At 46.5% G+C, this 22,007-nt stretch overlaps 1 protein-coding gene across 11 annotated transcripts in view; it reads right to left on the bottom strand.

Annotated features, from left to right (window-relative positions):
* Positions 1–22,007, bottom strand: part of CHL1 (cell adhesion molecule L1 like) — a 132,546-nt gene that overhangs the window by 70,899 nt on the left and 39,640 nt on the right. The window contains exon 1 of one of the 11 annotated variants that reach the window (XM_059856833.1): positions 15,176–15,371. The exons of 8 other annotated variants lie outside the window; for them this stretch is intronic. The gene's annotated coding sequence lies outside the window, so the exon portion shown is untranslated. Of the gene's footprint in view, positions 1–8,798; positions 8,892–14,156; positions 14,706–15,175; positions 15,372–22,007 lie in introns of those variants that run through there. 2 more of the 11 variants (XM_059856836.1, XM_059856838.1) reach the window with 2 other exon arrangements.

Genomic DNA, 22,007 nt, shown 5'->3' with positions numbered 1-22,007 from the left:
AGCTAGAAAAGAGCTCATTCTGTACCTACCAAGCTCTGATTTATTCTACGTGGCAGAAAAGCCTTCCTCATGAGACCCTGTACACCTCAAACACAGCAGCACTGGCTTTCTTGACACTCTCCTCTGTGCAACTCCCAGAGCTTGAAGCATCCTGTGTTTCTAGACAGGCAGAGAAGGAGCTCATGGCCACTAAGGAGCCAACATGCAGAATTAAACCCACTTCTGCAATTACAGCCCAAGCCCTTGGAGCTTTCCCCTCCACTCTCCTTTGCCTCCCTTTATTTAGCTGAAGTTATTTAGAGGACAGATCTCTGTTTAAGCAGCTGCTGCCACAACTAGTTGGCCCAAGCAGCTTTTTTTAATTAAATATTTGCTGCTGTGAGAGTTTTCTCTCCCCTCCCTGCTCTCCTTGTGGACAACATTTGTTCTTGCAAAGATAAGAGGCATCAGCCTCCGAGGCCTCCTGCACTCCAAGCCCCTGCAATGGTGTGAAATCCCCACAAAAATTAATTTTTATGATAGGCATCACGACATTTTCCTATCAAGGACAACCATCAACAACGAGGAAAAGAAAGAAAGCTTGCTGGGATTTAATAATGATTATTAAATGATGTCATTTACATAATTAGACCTTAGCACTAACTATGGCATATCTCTTTTATGGCATGGTAAATTGGCAGAGCACTTCATAAAGAGATTTTTGGGGTTTTTTCCCTTCTCTCCCACCAATTACAGAGGAGGAGATCAGGTAAATGATATCACAGCCCATACTAAGCAGGTTTACACAGAGGCAGGAAGTGGAGCTGAGTTTCGTGACGTGAATGAGAGAATTCTTGAGAAATATGGATTTCAAACAGGTTTCTTACACATTTGTTGCTCTCAGAATTTCTTCCTAGTCAGCAGCCAGGTCCAGCAATGCCTCTGGGATGTTTTATGGTATTTCCCAAGCAGGATCAGGGAAGCATTGGGTTTGCTCTGCCAGAGGTGTGCACAGAACTGTTCCCTCTGCTCCTCCCAGCAGGTAACCCTGGGAACAGCATTAAAGGAACTGCCCTGACCCAGAGCCAGCAAAGCCTGGGGAAAAGCTCCAGCTGATGTTTTATAAAGCAGAGGTGGCTTGACTCATTTTTCCCTGCTCCAGGTGTGAGTGAGATTCTCACCCATTTCCATACTGGAAAGAGCAGAGCCAAGCCAGTGTGACAAACCCCAGACACAAACTCCTCATGGGAGCCAGCTGGGCACGGGAGGCAGGAAAGGGAAACAAAGAACGTGATGCTGTTTGGGCAAAGCTGGTTCAGCAGACACTCAGGGTCCCTCTCCATGCAGAAGTGAGGAAGCAGCCAGGGATGAGCTCCCTGTGAGGGTGGGGAGGGGCTGGATGGAATTCCCAGAGCAGCTGGGGCTGCCCCTGGATCCCTGGCAGTGCCCAAGGCCAGGCTGGACAGGGCTGGGAGCACCTGGGACAGTGGGAGATGTCCCTGCCATGGCTGGATGAGCTTTAAGGTCCCTTCCAAGCCAAAAGCACTCCAGGATTCCATGAGGCTGAAGGGATAAAAGTGCTGAGAAGCAGCAGCAGGGAGAGCACAGGATTTGGAGAGAGAAATGGAGATGGAGAGAGGGAGGTTTTAGGAGAAAGGAGGCAGCAGGAGGAGCACACAAGGAAAGGAGAGCAACACCAAAGGAGGCTGGAGCAGCTACACCAGGCTGGGGTGTAAGGGGAGCTGGGAGCAGCTGCTGCTCCACTCTGTGAGCAAGGAACCCATCCTGGGAGAGGGATGGCTCTGGCAAAATCTGGGAATGCAGCTGGGCAGGGATCAGTGCTGAGCAGAGACAGGCAGCACAGGGACTTGGGAGAATTTGTGGGGCTGGAACAGAAACTCACTGGGGAAGAAATGAAAGAGAGTCTGGATCTCAATCCCTGAGCAGGGAACTGGGGAGTCTGTGATGGCAGTGCCAGTCTGGGGGGATCAGAGAGCAGAGCAGCAAATTCTGCATTTGAGAGTATTTCAAACCTGCCTGAACTCCCCAGGCTGGAGCCACAGAGGGAAATTACTTCAAAAGGAAAAACTAGTATCATATCACCAAGCAATTTCAAAAAATATACCCAAATAAGATACATTAAGGCAGACAAGGCTGTACAAACTGCTCAGTACCTGGGCACAGGAGGGCTCAGCCCTCATTTACTCCAGTCTGCACCAGGGTGTATCCTCTGAGGACAGCACAGATGCTCCTGACTGACATCAGCTTCACTGGCAAAGAAGAAATGAAAACCTGATCTTCTGTTTCCATGGGAAACCTGTCAAATTCCACTCATGCTCCACAACTCCTCGCTGCCTTTCCAGGAACAGAAGCAACTGGTGAAGAAAAACAGGGCTGGGGCCACTCTCTGTTACCTGTCTCAGGAAAATCTTTCTTGGGGGAGTTGATTAATATGATTTACATGTTTAGAAACATGCCCAAAGAACTGCAATGCTGTGCTGTGGGCTTCCTGAGAGGAGCAGGAAACAGCAGGATCCCCGTTCCCTCTGCTTCCCTCAGACCCATTCACCACAGACCAAGGTCACTCTCCTGGGCACCAGGCAGGTAAATGCAAGCTGAGAACACACACAGAGATCCTTCAGATCAGGGCAGGAATCAGGGAAGCCTGAGAGCTGTTCTAAAATGCTCCTCACATTATGGAGCAGCCAGAAAATTAAAAAAGAAAGAGTGAAATCCCCAGGTGGGCTTCCACCCCCAGGAGACCTCTCCAAAACCCAAGCAGTGTCAGGCTGAACTCACCAAAGCAAAGAGAAACAGGATCCCTCCTTTGCAGGTAATGCCTTCAGCAGCTCCTAATCCAGCTACACATGGAGGTTCTGTTGCATAATTGTGTCTGCTTTTCTTTTGTAATCACAGCATTTCTAATTTTGCAGCTTGGGCTTTATTAGAGTGAAAGTTGTTTCCATTCTCAGCTTGGCCAATGTCTAAATGAGCTGCCAGAAGCTTGCTGGGCACAAAGGACACCACTGTCACACTCAGAGAAATCAGTGTTTTCAACAAATCCTTTAAGCTTCTATAACCCAGGACAAGTTTGGGCATCCCAAGCGTCTGGGAGTGGCTCTCACCTGCTGCAGAATCAGCTCCAGGGCTGTGAAAGGAATCTGCAGGTGAGGAGGAACCGTCCCAGGAGCTGGATGTTGTCTCTAGCACCACCTCTCCCACCCAAAGGGACAACCCAGGACTCCAGAAAAGGCCCAGCCTGGTGCAAAGTGGGGCTCACCTGTTGTTAGACCTGCAGGAGAAGCGTTGGCAGGGGCTGCCCAGGGAGGGTTGGAGTGCCCATCCCTGGATGTGTCACTGGAGGTGGCACTGAGTGCTCTGGGCTGGGGACAGGGTGGGGATGGGGCACAGCTGGGACCTGGTGATCCTGGAGGGCTTTGCTAAGCTCAGTGATTCTGTGAGTGCTGTGTAGGTGGGAATGGTGCTGCAGAACGTGTCCCAGAGCCTCACCAGCACCTGCTGACTCCTACACCCCAGAATATTCAGCTCAAACTCCTACCTGCACTCTGGGGCTGACCTGTGTCACTGAATAGCCCCTGAGCAGCAATTCAGCCACCAACAGTGAGAGGGTGGCTTGAACTTCACTGGAAATATGACTGGAATGTCACTGGAAATCTGACTGGAATGTCACTGGAAATCTGGCTGGAATGTCACTAGAAATCTGACTGGAATGTCACTGGAAATCTGGCTGGAATGTCACTGGAAATCTGACTGGAATGTCACTGGAAATCTGGCTGGAATGTCACTGGAAATCTGGCACTCCCTCTGCCCCAGCTCCTCAGGGATCACAGGCTGAAGTGTCACCTGCAGGGAGGAACGACACCGACCTGACCCCAAAGCCACCCCAGCTCCCCTGCAGGTGACAGAGCCAGGATCCCACGTATCACCCCCTCCAAGAGCTCTGCCTGGGAACGATTCACTAATCCTGAAGCACAAAAAGGCTTCAAATATCTGTCAGTCAGGCTGCTCCCTGCTGGCCTCACAGCCTTGCTGGGAGGATTGTTATTGAGATCACCAGCGCTGCCAACGTGCTGAGGAAAATTAAACCCCAGCCGTGGAAACAATAGCTATTACAAAGTATGTAACCAGCAGGAGATGGGATGAATGGTTGTAATTCCAAAGCATAAAAAGCTTTTTTAAAATGTCTTTACTCTCATCCATACTTCTTTAATATTCTGCTGCCTAATAGTGGCGTTCTATAGCCAGGCCATAATTTCAGCGAGGTACAAACTTGTGCAGCAGAATGTCAAGCAATGTGGTAGAGTCAAGTAAACATTTGTAGTAATTATATGCCCAGGAGATTTCATCACCTGGCAGAATTAACAAGCAGCTCAGTAAATTACATATCACTCCATCTGCAATTGCTGCATCTCCAGCAAGGAGCTGGGCTCCATCTCCAGCAGCCCCGACACGACGTGTCAGAGCACAGTGCAGCCCTGCCAGCCTGCTCCTGTCCCACCAGCCACCACCTCACCCCACCGAGCTCCTCCTCAAAGCTGGGGAGCACAATTCTCCCTGCAGAGAAAGCACAGCCCCGTCCAGTACAAAGGGGCAGTGTGCTCACACCTTGTGATTCACCCTTCGTTTTCTGGAATTTCTAGAATTCGTTTTCTGGCTTCACCACGGAGCAACATTCAAAGGGATGAGCTGGAGATGGTGGTGAGCAGCCCTAATTCCCAGTGGGTGTCTGGGAATGCTCCAAGGCTCAGGAGAGGCAGGCTGCCTGTGGAGCTGCTGCCCAGGTTTCTCAGTGCACACATATGTTCTGGAAGTGCTGGCTCTGCACAAAGCTCATTAAGCACCCTGACAATCATCCTGATGGAGCAGGAGCCAACAGCTACTGCCTCTCCTGCTGGAAACCCAGGGAATGAGAATGGCTCTGAAGATTTCCAAGGCAGAAAATGCAGATTGCTTTTAAATGTCTCTTCCTAGACTCCCCCAGCCATGCCAGGGTTACCAGGCAGTGATTACAAACAAGCTCCTCGATTAGGAATTCCAGCACAGCAATAGATTGCCCAAGCAGCTGCTGCTCTCTGGCTCAGAATGAGTGCCCTTCAGCTGTGCTGAGGTGATTTCCTGCAAAATCCCTGCCATTTGTCAGGCCACTACCTGGAAGGTGGAATACACTTAGAGAACTCACAGATTCATCACCAGCTAATTCTGTTCTCTGAACAGCACAAAGCAAAAGGAGACAATGCTCAGCCATCGACTGCTTTCATGCCTCACATCAGTTTCAGGACAGCAGTTACAGAGAATCACAGAAGGGTTTGGGTTGGAAGGGACCTTAAAATCCATCTTGTTTGACCCCCTGCCATGGCAGGAACACCTTCCTCTGTCCCAGGCTGCTCCCAGCCCTGTCCAGCCTGGCCTTGGACAATTCCAGGGATCCAGGGGCAGCCCCAGCTGCTCTGGGCACCTGTGCCAGGGCCTGCCCAGGGGAATTTTCCCCTAATGTCCCATCTAAACCTTCAGTCTGAAGTCATTCCCTCCTGTCCTGTCTCTGCAGGCCCTTGCAGAAGTCCCTCTCCAGCTCTCTTGGAGCCCATTCAGGCACTGCAGGGCACAGTCAGGACACCCCAAAGCCTTCTCCAGGCTGAGCAATCCCAGTTCTCTCAGCCTTTCCTCCCAGCAGAGCTGCTCCATCCCTCACATCCAGCACACCTGAAGCTCACAGCCCTGGGGCTCCACGGGGGAGATGCTGCTCCCCTCCAGCCCTCCAGGGATGAGCTGAGCCCAGCCCTGGCTTTGCACCATCTCACCTCTCAAAGGACAGGACCTAAAAGAGAGAAGACACAGCCAGGGATGTGAACAAGCTGTAACCACAGCAAGCTCCTTTCTGACACAGGAGTTTATCCTTTCATTTATTTCATTTCCCTGGCAAATTCAATCCTGCTTCTAACCTTGCTGGCTGCAGGAGTGATGTGCTGGAACCACATCTCTGAGCTCAGCCAATGTTAGCACTCGAGCATTGTTTTCTTTCCCTAAATGACTAATTTATATTGTGCATTCTCTAATACCACAGCCATCTGCCAAAAGGTGTTCAAACCATCCACATTGCAACAGACTCTATTAATATGTATTAAAAATCACATTACAGTTGACACGAGCCATTTCTGTACATGCATATGAAAAATACCACTATTATGTTTAAAACTTTCAACTAATCATGCATCACTGGTTTTCTCCCTCTGAGTTTATAATTTAAATCTTTAAATGTTTCATAGCAGCCTCATTAAGCCAAGATTTCTGATGGTTGTGGAGCTGAGACAGCCCATTAGAGTAACAACAAGAAAAGGAAAAAAGAAAACAAATAGGAGCCTGGTTTTGGAAAAGGAAAAGAGAAATTATTTATAGATGGCAATAAAGTAATAATAATTAAGAAATAATGTGCATCTGCTTCCTGCATTGTTTCCTATGACATTGGTCCCGGTGCAGGGATGGGGTGTGACATAAATCTGCCCAGAAGGACATGGATGGCCAGCAGACAGAGCAGCTGTGACACATGACATGCCCAGAGCAGACAATCAGAGGTGACTTTGTGCAAGCCAGCCCAGGACCAGTCCTGCTGGAAGCTGTCTGAGCATCAGACCCCATCCAGCTCCCCAGCCCAGCTCTGCCTTCTGCAGAGCACAAGAAACATTCCCTAATTTCTATTTCACTCACAATTTCAGGGCTTTCACTCTGCACAGATCTTTGAAGACCTTGGGACTCAGCAGCTCTGAGCAGCTGAAGCCCAGAGCAGGGGCACAAAGTCCCCAATCCCTGCAGGACACCATCTCCTCCAGGCACCTGACATGGTGGGGACCACCACTGCCAGGGGTTTGGATGCTCTGCTCACATCAAACACCACCAGGAATCTGTGAGCCCAATCTCCAGGGGTAATTTGAAAATCCCAGAATGGGTTTTAGTTTTTCTTTTTGTGAGCTATAGAGGCAGATCCTCCTGTGGAAGTGTTTATTAGACTTGCTGAGCTCTTTCCCACCTGAATTCTCTTTTGTGAATGTTAATCACTGTCATTATGCAGTTTATTGCCTGTCAAACACTCACCTCCATTGCCACACATCCCCCCAGTTCAAAGAAACAAATTAAAACAAAATTAAAACAAGATTAAAGCAGGTTAGGAGAGAAAACAAGGAACACAAAACTGGGCGCCATTCCATAAGGATTTTTTTCCAGAGATTCAGATCCCTTCCCCCTTTGCCACAGTCCTCATTTCCAAACCATTTCAGCCACTTTTTCCTAGAAATGCCTTCCAGTGCTCCTCTCCATGAGGCGGAGAAAATCCTCTGGATTCTCTCCCGAGTCCAATTTTTGATCCCAGTCTTTCTTGCAGAGCCACTGAATAAAGCACCAACTACTGGAGTCCAAAATGCTCCCAAATAAATTATTGCATTCAGAGTTGAAAGGTGAACTGGGAAAGGGGATGAGGACAACACAAACAGGTTTTTCTAAGGAGTTGGAAAACCTTTGAGTTTCAAGACTGAAATATATTAATTGCTCTGAATTTATGAGGTTAAAATTATCTGGAAAAGTCATGCATGTATAAATCCAGAATCTAAGATTAAGATGTTTCCTTTTTTACTTCTTATTCCAAAATAATTTTGTGTAGTTTATGCCCTGCTTCCTTTGGTGACCTGGTACCTTTTGCATTTTCCAAAGTTGTTCACTGCCCTTAGCAAAAACATCCAGTCCAGTGAGGAATTCTAACCCCTGAATTCAGGTTTGATGAATAAAATACACACCAAAATTCCAATCCTCCAGGGTTGTTTTTGCAGTGTTAGTTGAAGCAATTTACAGAACTGAAATACTGCAGGGAAACTAATTCCAAATGAACCCATGCTGAAGAACCTTTGTAGAAACAGCTGGAAGGATCAAGTCAAAAAAAAAAAAGAAAGGAAAAAAAAAAAAAACAACAAAAAAACCCAAAACCAACCAAACAAAAAAACCCAACCATTTCTCAACCTCAATATTCCATGAATGCTAAACACAGGGCTTGGAGCAACCTGGGACAGTGGAAGGTGTCCCTGCCATGGCACTGGATGGGATTTCATGTCCCTTCCAAGCCAAGCCAGGCCACGGTTCTGTGGCTCTGAAACCAGCAGTGACAGACAAGTGGCCTTTAGGGAGGAGTGAGCCCAGAGCAAAGCTCAGCCAGGAGCCAGGCAGTGCTCAGGATGAATCCCAGATCCCATCCATCATCAGGGCCAGCCCCAGGAGCTGCCCAGCCATGGCAGGAGCCACGAGCAAAGCCCCAGTGCCCTTCACACCCAGCAGCTAAAAGGGAACAAGTGGAGGGCAGGGAGAAGAGTTTTGGAGTTCCAGCACATCAAAGGCTTAGTGACATTGAAGTAATAAGAAATAATGAATATTTAACTCCCAGCTCATATTAAAAAACCGATTAATGTTTTATTTTGTCATCCATAATGAAACAAGAAATTGGGCCAGTGGTTCTTAATGATGTCTGTGGTGCACAAAGAAAACTGCTGGGCCAAAAGCAGGGCAGGAGTGGGGAGCTGAGGGCCATGGCAGCCTGGGCTTGGACTGTGGCAGCCTCAGCCACAAACCAGAACTTCCCTGCCCTCTGGGGAAATTTGGGAAGGCTGAACAGGAGCGCAGGGCAGGATGATGTGGATTACAAACCTCAAACCTGACCCTGGCACTGCAGCCCTTCCCTTTCCCAAATCACTGCCGTGTCTTTAATTAAGGAGATGGGTTTGGAAATTCTCAGAAATTCAAATTCCAGTTATGACAGACTTTACCTATGATCTTATGAACTTTTCTGTGTCATGATGCTCCTTCTTCTTCTATCTCTTGGACACCTGCTCAAGTTCATACCATTCTCAGGATGGGACCTGTGTGCAATGAATGTAATCCCTGGAATTCCCATGGATACACAGGTCTGTTTTAATAACAGTACATTAAACCACAGCCTTAAAGTACTATTTAAGCCTTACTTTGAGCTGCATTTGTCCCAGATTTGCCAGGAAAGTCAGGGTTTTAATTACAAATAAAGGATGCTTGAATGAGCCTTGCCAACCAGTCAGTTGTTAACCAGTTCACAGCTGTGACACAGAGGTTTAGGAGATTGACAGCACCTGTGATCCTGTAAAAATGATGAATTTAGCTGTGCAAACCCCAAATAAGATGAGTGAGTGCCCAGGGTATTCAGCAAGGTGAGATGAATGGAATTCTACACTTTGGAAGACCTGAGCAGGGCACACATCTGCTCTTCACTCAGCTCCCAGCCTCCAGGGGCTGCCCAGGGCAGCTGAAGTGACACCAGGAGACAGGGGGACACCAGTGACAATCACTGGGGCTCCCAGGGGTCTGGGCGAGCACCCACTCAGGAGCTCCAGCCACAGCTCCAGCCTGGAGGGACTGACAGGAGTGACAGAGCTGATGCAATAAAACAGCTGAGATGAAATCCAGGGTTGTCCCTGCTGCAGCAGTCAGTGACAGTGACACAACACCAGGCTCTCCCAGTGATCCCTGCCTCCTGGAAGAGGTAGGATAAAGTCCCACTGGCAGCACTCATCCTCCTCTCAGTGCAGCATCCCCTGCCCTCCAATTCCTCACCCAGCGAGTCAAACCCCTCCCTGTTCCTCACTCCTTTGGTGCTTTTCCTTCTGTCATTCCACCAGGACCTAGGCAACAAAACATCCATCCATCATCCATCCATCCATCCATGGATCCATCCACCCACCATCCATCCATCCATCCATGGATCCATGATCCATCCATGGATCCATCACCCACCCACCCATCCATCCCTCCATCCATCCACCCACCATCCATCCATCCATGGATCCATCTATCCCTCCCTCCATCCATCCATCCATGGATTCATCCACCCACCATCCATCCATCCATGGATCCATGGATCCATGATCCATCCATGGATCACCCACCCATCCATACATCCATCGCTCCATCCATCCATGGATCCATGGATCCATCATCCATCCATGGATCCATCACCCATCCATCCATCCATCCATCCATGGATCCATCCCTCCATCATCCCTCCTTCAATCATCCATCCATCCATCCACCCACCATCCATCCATCCATCCACGGATCCATGATCCATCCATGGATCCATCACCCACCCATCCATCCATCCATCCCTCCATCCGTCTATCATCCATAGATCCATCCATAGATCCATCCATCCATCCCTCCATCCATCCATCCATGCATCCATCCATCCACCCACCATCCATCCATCCATGGATCCATCCATCATCCATCCACCCACCATCCATCCATCCATGGATCCATCACCCATCCATCCATCCATCCATCCATCCATCCATCCATCCATCCATCCACCCACCATCCATCCATCCATGGATCCATCACCCATCTATCCATCCATCCATTCATCCCCCATCCATCCATCCCTCCATCCATCCATCCATCCATTCCCCATCCATCCATTCCCCATCCATCCCTCCCTGCAGGATGCAGCAGTGTGGATAACCAAGCCTGGGGACAGGTGTGACTTCCAGAGAACCCTTGCACCAGTCAGGTTTCACCTCCCCTGCTGTAACTCCCTCATTCATCACAGCCAGGCCCAAGCAGAGCAGAGCTGCCGTGCACACCCCGCTCCTGATCCCGTTCCTGATCCAAGCACTGAGCCACAGGAGCCTCTGGAGTGCCAATTACCAAAGATCAGGGGCAATCTGACCAACGACTTCCCTGGAGAGCAGCAGTGCTCCAGTGCTGGAGGCACAACTGCTGCTTATCCCAAGTGTCAGGGATGAGAAGGGAAAAGGTTAAATCTTCCTGCTTTGGGTTCTCTCCAGTTCAAACTGGCCACTAATCCCTAATAATTTAATTTATTTGTATTAATGGAGCAGGCAGTCAATATTTGCGTTAGCCTATTGCACAAAATAATTTGAAATATTTCCTTTAAATCTGGTTCAATTTCATTTCTTAATGCTAAAGCACCTTTATTTCATGAGATACCAGGAGCCTAATTAATATTTCATGCTTATTACTTAGGCTCAGCCTCACAATAACCAGTTCCTAAACCCAGCTTCCACAGGAGTATTTAATCTTTTGGTATCTGCAGTGCACTTCTGATTTGCAATGAATTTACCTCAAGCTGATTTCTTTCTATTCTCATACCTGAACCCTTCTTGTTAATTAAAAGAGAAAAACCAGTGTTTTGTTGTCTGTGCAGTTGGGGGGTTCATTTCCTCTCCTCCTTCTCACGTTCTTCCTCTGCACTTTTTGCCTGCAAGGCACAAAGTGCTGAGTGATTTCCAGACACAGAGTTCCTGAATTTAATCTAAATTAAGCCCCACATCCAATTTGATAACAAATCCCTGCAATGGAAGTATTCACACTTGGTAAATACTGCATGATTGTAATTATAAAGCTAAAAATCATAACATGAAAGTGTTGATTAATGCTTCAAAGCAGATTTCCCAGCATTCTGTACATGGAATCCATCTGATTCATCCTATATGTGATTGCTCTGTTTGGCCTCAGGCGAAAAAATCAAATTTTTCAAACTATTTCTTCCCACCATAAATGTTTCTGCTGGGAAAATTGGCCTCTTTCTTTCTTTCTTTCTTTTTCTTTCTTTCTCTTTCTTTCTTTCTTTCTCTTTCTTTCTTTCTCTTTCTTTCTTTCTTTCTTTCTTTCTTTCTTTCTTTCTTTCTTTCTTTCTTTCTTTCTTTCTTTCTTTCCCATTTAAAGATCTTTGAATTCAAGCCACACAGCCAATAAATACATTTTGAGTTTGTTATGTTCTGGGAACACCAAGGTGGTTTCTTCTGCAGCAGATATCATCCCTGAATGGGAATTGTGACTTTGGGAAGTTGAGTTGCTAAATTTCAAAGGATTTTCCTATAGAAAGGATCAACCAACAGCCTTTTTTTTTTCTTCCTAGCTGAGAGCAGCCTTTTCACCTGCTAGTGAGGGAGAAAATCACAGCTGGAAATGCACCATTCCTACTCCCAAACACTCTGAGAAAGCTGGCTAAGCCAGAGATACATTCAGATTTATTTCCAGCTCTAAGACAGAATAAAATCACCTTTCTGGAGCTGCAGGAGCATCCTTCCAACCTTCCCTCCTGGGAAAGAGCAGGATTCCCACAGCCCCCTTTGCAGGGATCAGCTCTGAGTGTGAGGCTGAGCCTTCCACCCTGCCAGAGCAAACCTGGGCAGCTTCAGCCCTTCCCAAATGCTGCTCCTGGGAGGGTCTGGGACCCTGCACTGCTGATAATTAACATCCCCTCGGAGCTGGAGCTTCCCTGCTCACTCCCCCACCACAAGATGCAGAATTTTAATATTAAACAGCCACAGGGGGGGAAAAATAGGGAGGGGATGGGAGGCAAAAAAAAAGGCTGTTAAATTCTTAAGTTTCGGTGCCTGAAGGGGATGAAATCCAGTCTGAAATTATCAGTTTGGACAGTTATGGACAGGGCTCTCAGAGCTCGGTGTCAGCTCAGACAGATGAGCTGAATATTCCCAAATTCCTCACCCACCATTCAGAAATGACTTTCCTTTAGCCCAGCAACCAGCAGCTCTGCTGGCAAACTGTGGGGGGAAATGAGATGCCACCTAAGCAGAGCTTTTCCTGGGCTTATCCCATGGATTCTGGGGGGGAGGAACCCATGGTTCCAGTCACTGCTTTCATCAAACTTCAGGGTTTTTTGCAGGAAAAGCCTGCACAAGGAGAATTAAAGCTTCTTTTATAAAAGCAGGAGTGGAAAAAAATCCCAATCACCCCAATGCTCATGGAAAATAAGGTGAATTCTATTAGAGAAGTCAAATCCATAAAATTCCCTCCTCAGTGCTATTTGCCAGGCCCTCCACAGATAGATGGGAAAAATTCATTGATCTAATGCACAAAATTATTGTCATTAATATGAAACCCTAAACATGCCAATGTGGGATATGCTGGAGCTTCAGCCTCCTGATCTTCCTGTGGAGAATATTTATCCTGTTATTCCTTTGGAGAAATGTCAGCAGAGGACTGAGCAGAAAGGAAAACTGGAGGGCTGATTAAACCACATTTAAACCATGAGAACATGCAAAACTGAGTATTTTCCAGGCTCATTAAAATAAACCTTAATTACAGGACCCAGTTTATCTGTGTCACCCAATGTCACAATACTTCAAGGCAGGTGATGAGGAGAAAAAAGCAAAAATCCCCCAGAACTGCACCCAGCAGCAGAGCAGTATCTGCATTATTCATCATCAGTAGTGCACTGACAGATCCAAAATAATTAGTATTATTCACATTAACTTCTGCAATTCCCCTGCTAAAGAGAAGCCATAAAGAAATGTAAAGTAATTATAAAGCAGAGATGCTCTGGGTGGGCTGGGAAGTTCTGGTGGAGCAAAGCTCGGAGGGAAGAGGAAGAACAAAACTTGGAGAGGCAAAAAATGCAGCTGTCAAAGGAGAAAAGTAAATGAATTGAAAATTCTGGTGTGTACCTCAGAGATTAGGGAAACCTGAGACTTTGCAGCAAAGGGGGAAAAAAAGAAAGGGAAACAAAAAAGAAGTTAAAAAGAGGAAAAAATAACACTGGAGAAGAAACAGAAGAGAAACAAAAATCAACATGATTTAAAAAGGAATATTAAAAATATTTTAAATATATATATCTTATTTATGTTCTTTTAGTCTGAGCTTTCATGACAAAAAGCTAGGACAGAGTCCTCTTAAATGTGGCACAGAATCCCAGAATGGTTTGGGTTGGAAGGGACCTCAAAACCCACCCAGTGCCACCCCTGCCATGGCAGGGACACCTCCCACTGTCCCAGGTGCTCCAGCCCCAGGGTCCAGCCTGGCCTTGGGCACTGCCAGGGATCCAGGGGCAGCCCCAGCTGCTCTGGGCACCTGTGCCACACCTGTTCAGCCTGTCAGGGAACAAATCCCACCCAAAATCCCATTAACCCTCTTCTCTTTCAGCCTGAAGCACTTCCCCTTCTCCTATCACTGTTTGTTCCTGATGAAAATCAGAAACCTTTATCCCTACAAGGACCTCTGTCTGAAAAAATAATTGAAATTTGCTTTCTGTCCATGCAGAGCCAAAGCTAGAATCACCACTAAAGTAACACCAAAATTAGCAAGAGATCCCAGCAGAGTTTGACTCTCACCTCCAGGAGGAATTGCAGGAAACTCCAGCAGAGTTTGGGTAAACCTTCAGAATCTGGGAGGGCACAGCCTCGATGTGCAGCTGTCCCCATTTATTACAAAGACAGAAAGAAGCTGCTTTCCCTCAGAAGGAGCCAAAAAGAAAAGAAAAAAAAAAAGCTGCCAGGCAAAACCTGGCACATCCCAGAGCAGCCAAATCTGGAGCTCATTAGCTGGGGCTCTGCACAGCCCTGGGGACTGCACCTCCTTGTGCCAGCTGGGAATGGTCAACCTTCCAAATGGCTGTGGTGGGACACTCTGAAAATCCAAGCAGTGCTGAGGAAGTCAGAGTTTTCTGCAAGGTCCCCACAAAGCACCTGAATCTGAGGTTTTTTCAAAGCTCAAATCATCAGAAACACACTCAGCAAAGGAAACCTGGTGCATCTGGTCAGCAAACTTGGCTAAAAATCTCATTCCTCTCTGAGCCAGAAACCAGGAAAGGTGAAAAGAATGGTTCCAGGAAAGGCTGTTTTAGATGTGTTTTAAGAAGCAGAAAGTTCCAGGCACTTGAGAATAAACTCAGATGTCTCAGCTCTGCCCGTCAGCTCTGAGGGGACACCAGGCACAGCTGAGAGATTGAGAAAGCAGGGTTTGTTATGAGATAGAAGAAAAGAAAAAGTAAAAAAAAATCATAACAGCAACAACAAAACCCACAAAACATCTGGGCTAAGACCAGAATTTCGAAATCCTGCCTTTGCAGAGAAAACTCCTGACCTTACACCATGAGCAACAACCAAGGCTCTGAGTTACACAACTGCAAAGAGACCAAGGGAAGGTGGGGAGACAGGCAAAACCAAAAAACACCAACTCAGTCTTGTGGGGACGCATCACAAACATCTCCCCGAGTGCCCTGACACCAGCACAGCTCCCAGAGCCTGCCCTGCACACCCTGAACCACACAGCACCTCACACCTGCCCCTTTCTGGTGCCACCAGTCATCAACCAGCCCTGAGACCCCCAAACCAGCCCAGAAATTCCAGACCTTCCTGGGGCAGCCTCTGTGCTTCTCCTCCTCACAGCTCTGGATGACTTTGGCACCTCTCTGGTGCCCTCATGCTCCTCCTGGGTTGATGCCACCTCCTCTCCTCCAAGATTTCCTGAGCAGCTTCCCCGAGGAGCCCTGGCAGTTCCAGGGAATTCAATCTGCACTGCTCTGCAGATGCACTCAGTGGCCATTTAAGCACTGACTCATTTTTTCTGGGAGCCTTGTAAGGAGCTGGGCTGGCACATTTTCAAGGCACATTTCTTAATCCCGAGTTTTGCAATTTGCAGGGTGATGCATCCTGGAGCTGGGAATAAGGATCAGATGGCAGCAGAGCCACTTTTATAGGGGAAAAGCATTGAGCACCAGATTTTCCTGTGTGTGGCACTTGCAAAGGGTGATCCTAAAATATCTGAGTTTGTCCTTCTGCCCTATCTCAATTAGCTCCTCTTTTAAAGGGAGTCAGCTGAACTTGGCCAAGAAATATATAAATTTTATCTTCTGTTATAGCAGAGCAAAGATATTTTAAATATTTTTTCAAATGAATTCCTTAACTCTGCTCATTTCTGTCTCAGACTCTCAGAGTTATCTGAAACTTTTCCAAATATTTTTGTCTGTTTGTTTGTTTTGGTGGTTTTTTTGTAATTACCAGCATTGGTAATTACAAATTACCAATGCTTCCCCAACACCTGCCTTCAGTTTCTGGGAGGTTCTGTTAAGATCAGCTTATCAATAAATTTTATGCAGCCAAATTATTGAAAGTAACAACAAACCCTGAGTAATTAGTGTGTAAATAATTAACTCTCAAGTAAAATCACTTCCAGCAAGTCCATCCTAGGCTATGAAGGCCTCTCACACAATTTCTCTTAGATCATCATGAAATATTTCTACACCTTCATTTTTCCACCCCAAACCTGCAAATAAAAGAGCACCAGGTTCATTCCAGGAGGATCTCAGGATTCACCAATCTATGGTGCATGGCATCTTTTTTATCAATGCCATTTCCAAACAGCAAATTGGTTTTGATTATTCTGAATTTTCCAGCAGAAGTCAGTGTGCACCTGCCTGTGCCACGTCACCAAGCTGCTGCTTCTCTGCAACTTCCTGGTGAGATAAAAGCCTGGAAGTTCTTTTATCCATCTTTTCAATGGATTGCAGATGGGTGAAAGTGGCAGACTTGGAGACAAAAAAAGCCCAACCCAACTGAGTCAGGGAAATCTGATGATTCATCCAAACCCAAGGGGAGAGGAATGAAAGGGATTTGCTCCCATATCTTGCTGTAAAACAATAAATAAATGTCCAGTGCATCCAGGTCACTAATTTGGATGAGACAGCAGGGATCTGCACAACCTCCTCCACAGAAAGAGTCACAAATTAACAATCCCTGATCACTAATTAAGCAAATGCCTTATGTTACACTTCTCAATGAAATGAGGTATGAGGGAAGTCTGGAGAGATAAGTACCAAAACAAGATTCCTGAAGGAGCTCCCAGGAATGGAGCAAGGATGAACCTTGGTCCCTAAGGGTCAGGGTGCCAGCCTGTGCTCTGGGGTCAGAGCCCCTACCTGAGCACATGGAACACCAGATTTATTCTTTGTACATATAAATACACAGCCTGTGCTCTGAGGTCAGAGCCCCTACCTGAGCACGTGGAACACCAGATTTATTCTTTCTACATATAAATACACAGCCTGTGCTCTGAGGTCAGAGCTCCTACCTGAGCACATGGAACACCAGATTTATTCTTTCTACATATAAATACACATCTGTGATCTGAGGTCAGAGCCCCTACCTGAGCACATGGAACACCAGATTTATTCTTTGTACATATAAATACACAGCCTGTGCTCTGGGGTCAGAGCTCCTACCTGAGCACATGGAACACCAGATTTATTCTTTGTACATATAAATACACATCTGTGATCTGCAAGGGACACTTAACTCACAGCAAAGTGAAGAATCAGTGATATTAATTTGATATTTTAATATTGAAAATCTCTGCTCTTGGCAGTTCCACCACTCTACAGCAAAACATTTCCTTGCCCTTCCACACACAGAGAAAAAACCCAATTCTTTTAACAGACTGATCCTTTCCTGAGGTATTTCTCACCAAAACAGTGGCACACACTCCTTTGGTGCCTTGTGGCACAATCTTCCTCCACCAGCAGCATCCAGACCTCGGTTCCTGCCTCCTGTGGGCTCCAGAGGAGGATCTGACCTCCCTCAGGCACAGCTCTGAATTCCAGCTCACCTTTCTGACTTTGAGCAGAACCAGTGCCACAAGAAACCCAAGCTCAGCTTAATCCTAACACCAGGCAAACTTTTCTCACTGCAAGAAGGGAATTAATAATTCCTGCAAGAAGGGAAGATAAAATTTCAGGGCTGGCCAATGCCAGCGATGCTCAGGGAGTCCAAGGGCTTCATGATGGGGGCTCCAAAAAAACCTGTCAAATGTCCATGTTCCAGCCCCCTGGCTAAGAAATCCTCTCATGAGGGGCAGCAAGGACTGCTCTTCTTTCAAAGCAAGTAACAAGCAGAAGGTTCTGCCAGTGCTTTCTGGATGTGGCTGTTTTGGTGTTCCACCAGTGAGAAAGATTTGCTAATCTTCCCCAAATTGCTGGTTTTGAAAGTAAAAGTGTCTCTGTTAGCATCTTCAGGGTGAAATTGTCATTTACTCAGTTCCAGGCTGGGCTGTCAGAGTTTGACTGAAAATGCTGAATTATCCAATCTCTGCCCCATCCTCAGCCACCAGCCCTGGGGACAGGACAGCAGCACCCACGGGTGTTGGGAGACCCCAGAAACATCCCCCCTTTTCCCAGGAAGTCACCAACATTCCTGAAGATAAAACCTCAAATAGAAACCCTTCAGAGATGAAAATCCTGTGAGATGAGCAGGGGTCTGGCAAAACCTGCACATCTCCACTGGGGAATAAAGGTTATAATGTTGAAATGGACGAGATTCATCAGAACTGTGGGTTTGTTTTGTTTTTCCCATGGCAAAAGGGAAAAAAAAAAAAAGAAATTCTCTTTTCTGGGACAGTTTGTTGAGGAAATGAAGCTCCTGACACTTGTCCCAGCTCTCCCAACCCTTCCACCACTGGCAAGCAGGGGAGCTGCAAAAGAAAGAAACTCCAGCCAGTGCTTCCACTGAGAAAAAAGAATTTTGCAAATTCTGTTTGAGAGCAGCTGACTGGCAAATCTCAGCATTTGCTGGCAGCTGAGGGCTGTGAGTAACCCAGGAGTATACAGAGTTGAGGGCTGAGAGTAACCCAGGAGTATACAGAGCTGAGGGCTCTGAGTAACCCAGGAGTATACAGAGCTGAGGGCTGAGAGTAACCCAGGAGTATACAGAGCTGAGGGCTGAGAGTAACCCAGGAGTATACAGAGCTGAGGGCTGTGAGTAACCCAGGAGCATACAGAGCTGAGGGCTGTGAGTAACCCAGGAGTATACAGAGCTGAGAGCTGTGAGTAACCCAGGAGTATACAGAGCTGAGAGCTGTGAGTAACCCAGGAGTATACAGAGCTCAGGGCTGTGAGTAACCCAGGAGTATACAGAGCTCAGGGCTGTGAGTAACCCAGGAGTATACAGAGCTGAGAGCTGTGAGTAACCCAGGAGTATACAGAGCTGAGAGCTGTGAGTAACCCAGGAGTATACAGAGCTGAGAGCTGTGAGTAACCCAGGAGTATACAGAGCTGAGGGCTGAGAGTAACCCAGGAGTATACAGAGCTGAGGGCTGTGAGTAACCCAGGAGTATACAGAGCTGAGAGCTGTGAGTAACCCAGGAGTATACAGAGCTGAGGGCTGAGAGTAACCCAGGAGTATACAGAGCTGAGGGCTGTGAGTAACCCAGGAGTATACAGAGCTGAGAGCTGTGAGTAACCCAGGAGTATACAGAGCTCAGGGCTGTGAGTAACTCAGAAGTATACAGAGCTCAGGGCTGTGAGTAACCCAGGAGTATACAGAGCTGAGGGCTGAGAGTAACCCAGGAGTATACAGAGCTCAGGGCTGTGAGTAACCCAGGAGTATACAGAGCTCAGGGCTGAGAGTAACCCAGGAGTATACAGAGCTGAGGGCTGAGAGTAACCCAGGAGTATACAGAGGTGAGAGCTGTGAGTAACCCAGGAGCATACAGAGCTGAGGGCTGTGAGTAACCCAGGAGTATACAGAGCTCAGGACTGAGAGTAACCCAGGAGTATACAGAGCTGAGGGCTGTGAGTAACCCAGGAGTATACAGAGCTGAGGGCTGTGAGTAACCCAGGAGTATACAGAGCTCAGGGCTGAGAGTAACCCAGGAGTATACAGAGCTGAGGGCTGAGAGTAACCCAGGAGTATACAGAGCTGAGGGCTGTGAGTAACCCAGGAGCATCTCCTGCCTGCTGGGGAAGGCAGAGCAGGCACCAGCTCTGCCCCTTGCAGGACTGCAGGGAACCAGGACAGCCTTGCAGGTTCACAGGTTACAGAACATCTTGTTTTGTCAGAAAGGCTCAGTTTCAATCACCTGGAGAGAGTTGCTCTCCCTGTTATTTTGTGCTCCAGGGTTGTTATTAACTTTTTAACATAAATCTGCATTGTAGAACTGTAAACCCGAGTTGGTTAATGAAAACAACCACCCTGTAGGGGCACAGCAGCTCAACAGATGATCAAAAAGCCTTTTTTGCATCATTAATCTGCAGGATTTCATGAAAGAATTAAGAAAAATGAGCATTTCTCAAGCACAGGCATGAAGCATCCTTGAAAATCTCAATCCCTCCCCCAAAACCAGTTTGCCCAGAACCACTGCACGGCAACAAAGAGCCCCTGAAACCCAAACTGAAATCATTAAGCAGCAAGAACTGGGTGGAGGGCTCTCCTTGCCCAGTGGAAGAGGGATAAGAGGTCTCATAGCCCTGGTGTCTCGTTCATTAATTCCCAAATGAGGGATGTCGAGCACAGACAGTGTCCCTTTGTCTCCTGGGACTGTCCCTTTGTCTCCTGGCTGAGTCCCTCGTTAGTGGTGTCCCCTCAGCCCTGTCCCCGTGCTGGGCTGGTGACAGACACCTCAGAAAGAGCCCTGGTCATTCCTCAGCAGCCTCTTCCCAGGGAAAATCCTCCCTGGCCCCATCCCAGTGCCCCCAGCCCTGGCAGCAGCCCCTGGCCCACAGCTCCAGCCCTCAGCCCAGGCAGGATCCCCCCAGGATTCCTCTGGGAACCCCCAGATTTAGGGAAGGAGCCTTTGGGAAAGCTGGGGCTGGTAAATCTGGGAGAGCCAGGACAGGACCCCAGTCCTTGAATTTAATCAGGCAACAGCCCTCAGGGCTGCCTCCTCCTAAATGCAGATCTATGGAATAATTCCCTTTTTCCATGAACTGGCTTTGCCCTTCCTGCTAAAGAAAATCAATTCCACCCAAACCATTCCAGGCACTGACCAGCCCCTGGCCTGTCCTTACCCTTAGCCCTGGGCAGGGATAAAGGAACAGGTTTTAAAGGTAAAAGTGTCTCTGTTAGCATCTTCAGGGTGAAATTGTCATTTACTCAGTTCCAGGCTGGGCTGTCAGCGTTTTACTGAAAATGCTGAATTATCCAATCTCTGCCCCATCCTCAGCCACCAGCCCTGGGGACAGGACAGCAGCACCCACGGGTGTTGGGAGACCCCAGAAACATCCCCCCTTTTCCCAGGAAGTCACCAACATTCCTGAAGATAAAACCTCAAATAGAAACCCTTCAGAGATGAAAATCCTGTGAGATGAGCAGGGGTCTGGCAACTGCACTGAGGGGAAAAGGTGCACCAGGCAATAACTCAGAGCCCTGCCCTGCCATGCTCACACACAACCAAGGGTTTTGTTCTAGGCAGGAGAAAAAAATTTAAAAATGCCAAGCTTGCCATGGAAGTGTTAAGAAAAAATTGATTTTTTGTTTTTTCAAGCAGAGTAGGGAGGAAATATGCAAAGTGAGAATTCTCCAAGAGATGGAAATCCTATTTCCAGGCAGCCACAGGAGATGGCAGAGCCAAATAAACAGATTAAAACCCACAGGCTGTCGGTACAACTGAACAAAGATCCATCTCAGAGCTGCTCAGGAATCCCTTCTGCTGCAGCCATTTCTGCTGGGGCCTGACAGGAAGGGCTTGGAGGGAACGTGCCATTAGCTCAGCAGCATTGAAAGAACAGCCCTGAGTCATTTGTCACATCTCTGCCAGGCCAGGCTCTGTAAGGACACAGCAGCTTCAGGAACAGGAGCTGCAGTGAGTCCTATTTATATATATATATATATATATATATATATATATATATATATATTTATTTATTTATTTATTTATTTATTTATTTATATACATTATATATATAATAAATATAATATATAAAAATATATATATAAATATATATATAAAATAGATATATAAAATATATATATACATGTATATATAAAAATTTATTTATATTTATATATAAATATATATAATATTCTACATTTTATATATATTTTTATTTTATATTTTTATTATATATATTTCTATATTTTATATAATTAATTATAATAAATAATACAATATTTATATATATAATTAATTAGAATTAATTATATAATAGCTATACATTATATTAACATATAATTAACTATATAATAGCTATATATTATATTAATATGTATTTAATTCCAATTGTTTCGTCAGAAAGATAAAAATCAAATTTTTGTCAGAAAAGTAAAGAAAACATCTGAAATAATGAAGATAATTTAATAGAAATATTTTAAATATGTTTACAGCTATTTAATTGTAATACGTAATTAATATATTGTATATATTGTTTTAGATATTATTTATAATATGTAAGAGATTGTATATTATAATATATT

The sequence above is a fragment of the Haemorhous mexicanus genome, chromosome 11 (genome assembly GCF_027477595.1).
Source record: "Haemorhous mexicanus isolate bHaeMex1 chromosome 11, bHaeMex1.pri, whole genome shotgun sequence".
NCBI lineage: Eukaryota > Metazoa > Chordata > Aves > Passeriformes > Fringillidae > Haemorhous > Haemorhous mexicanus.
The sequence above is the reverse complement of the archived record's forward strand: the minus strand, read 5'-3'. Positions and strand labels throughout refer to the sequence as shown.